At 34.6% G+C, this 2,670-nt stretch overlaps 1 non-coding gene across 1 annotated transcript; it reads left to right on the top strand.

Moving 5' to 3' along the window:
* The first annotated feature begins 314 nt into the window (after positions 1-314).
* On the top strand, positions 315-481 carry LOC111816746. Its single transcript, XR_002821082.1, has one exon. It is a non-coding gene; the product is annotated as a U1 spliceosomal RNA (small nuclear RNA).
* The last annotated feature ends 2,189 nt before the right edge of the window (positions 482-2,670 follow it).

Below are 2,670 nucleotides of genomic sequence, written 5' to 3' on the forward strand. Positions count from 1 at the left end.
CAACATAGTATGTCATAGCTAAATCTTGGAAACAACCTGAATGCCCATCAGGTTAGGAATGGCTGAAGAAGATGTGTTTCATTTCTTTTATAGAGTCAAGTACTACTCTTCAAAAGAAGGGTAAACTTGAGACATTTCTAGGTAAATGAATGCAATGAGAGATCTATTTATAAGTAAAATAAATTAAGACTCACATGTGTAAATATTGCATTGTCTCTCTGTTGTGAGAGACAATGCAATTTAAAATAGTAAATTAGGACTAAAATGTATAACAAATATTGTGAAATGTAAGAAACTGTTCAAAAGGAAAGAGGATGCTCACCTGGCAGGGGAGATCCCATAATCAAGAGGGTGGGTTTCCCAAGGTGAGGCCCATCCATTGCACTCTGGATTTGCTGACTCCTGCGATTTTCCCCAATGTGGGAAACTTGATTGTAGTATAATTTGTGATAGTGGTAGACTGTAATTGTGTTTTCCCCTGGAAAGGAAAAAAAGGAGGGAGGAGCTCTGGTGGAGAAAGGGGAAAGGCAGGAAAAGAAAAAATGATGTTAGCATTTTCTTTCCCTTTCACAATATCTATTATACTTTACGTAAGATAGCTAGGATAATTATACTACTAATTTCTACTGGTTTGTTGAAAGAACAGTTAATGCTTAATTCTATGATCAGTTTTGCATGTCTATATCTGGTAATATTAAAGATGACATTGAAGATAACAATATGTAATATAACAACCATCTCTGATTTCCTATCATCTTGATTTGAAAGTCTGTGTCATTTTTAATGTTTTTTATAATTTTTTTATTCTCTTTAAAATAAAAAAGGCTTTAAAAAGGATAAAATTGAAATAAAGTTTTGTACGTAGAGAGAGGAGAAAGGATTGAAGGGAGGAGAGGGGATTATAAAAAAAGAGGAATCAAAATATATCATGTAGTTGTATAAATTCCTTATGATGCATATGATCATTATGTATATCTAAAAATGTACCAATAAACTTAGATTTTAAAAAAAGAAGAAAGAAAGAAAGAAAGAAAGAAAGAAAGAAAGAAAGAAAGAAAGAAAGAAAGAAAGAAAATAGATTTATTATTGTCAAGGAGCTTGCTTTCTCCAAAACATAGGCAGTTATTATGTCCTCTTAAAGAGGATTTCAAAATTAGCTTCCTGTTGTAAAACACAAGCTACAATCTATTCTGTCACGTACTGGCAACAACCAAGAGCAGTAGCTCATCTTGAATTCAGGATGCTTAAGTTTTCTATTTAGATTAAATTGGAGCTCACTGGTCAATAGTCCTTGATGACAATGTGATGAAACTAGCGTTGCTTTCTGGGGGAATTATGCAGATGTACTTCCGTGGGAAGTAAAAAATCCATTAGAGTTGTGATCAGATTACAGTTGTTTCACTAGTGATATCTTAATTGGTGTTTAATTGATGGATAGAGAAAAGTCAAGGGCTGGTTTTATTAAAGAACCATAATTATCATAAACAATTTGTCATGAGAATAGAGCAAGTGCTTTGGAGGCACCTAAACCCAGTACCTTAACCTAGGTTAACCTAGAAGAGGGCAGGAAAGAACCTCTATAAACTCAATCTTCCCATGTGTGTATTGGGTTAATAAAGTACCTCTCTATGATTTACTCAAGATGGAAAAGATGGAATGGACGACCACCGCAAGGAAAGGCATTTTTTGCATTGCCATGTTAATAAATGCTGGTATATAAAAGTAATAAAAATCAGGATGACTCTTTCTACTATTGTGAAAATTTTTGCAGTCATGCTCCCATCATTTTTTTTTTCTGTGCTGCCACTTAAGTCTAAGTGGACAATGAAAGATTACTTCAGAACATCACTATACAGAAAAAAATGGGAATTCTCAGTGAAATTTTCTGTGGATTCCCTGACGTGAGCACAGAACATAGAACGGAGAAGATTTTATCTCCAAAGCTTCTAGGAAGGGCAAGACAAGGCAGCCAGTATTCATTCTCCAGATAGGGTAAATGGGTTTGCAGTGGTCACAAACACCACGTGAGAGGAGTATTGACCAGAGTAAATAGGGTGCAGGGAGGGGGTTGCAAAAGGCTGTTTCTGTAATGTCTCAGAACTTGCTCATCCTTCAGGAAGTGCTCTTCAGACAGCTTGGCTCTTCTGGAACTTTCTTATCAAAATCAATAAAGGGATGTGGTCTTGCAGCTTTGGGCAAGGCATAGGATCAAGATGTCAGGCAAGGATGAAAACACTGACCAAAAAAGAGTACCACCAGGCTTCCAGTCTAGGGAATTAGCAAAATGGCAAATACAGAACCAAGACACTCAGTGATAAGAAAGGTCAAAAAATATAAAATGTAATAATTTAACAATGTAGCAAACAAACAGTAAATAATAAGAACTAATAAAGTGTTGGTGAGGATATTAATTTCCTCTTTTCACCTGAGTACTTTTAAATCTGATGTTCGATATATAGAAATATATGTAAATATAGATATATGTGTATGCATAGAGAAATGTATACATGTGTAAATATATTTCTGAAAGCCAGAAGAAAATTGCTAGATTAAAAACCATGATGATGTAGTTGAAATCGATGGGAAAAAGAAATGAGAAGGGGCTAGAATAGATACATACCTACTTTCTCTTAGGTCAATGAGAAGAAAGGTTTATACTAATATTGTCTA

The sequence above is a fragment of the Octodon degus genome, unplaced genomic scaffold (genome assembly GCF_000260255.1).
Source record: "Octodon degus isolate 3935 unplaced genomic scaffold, OctDeg1.0 scaffold00038, whole genome shotgun sequence".
NCBI lineage: Eukaryota > Metazoa > Chordata > Mammalia > Rodentia > Octodontidae > Octodon > Octodon degus.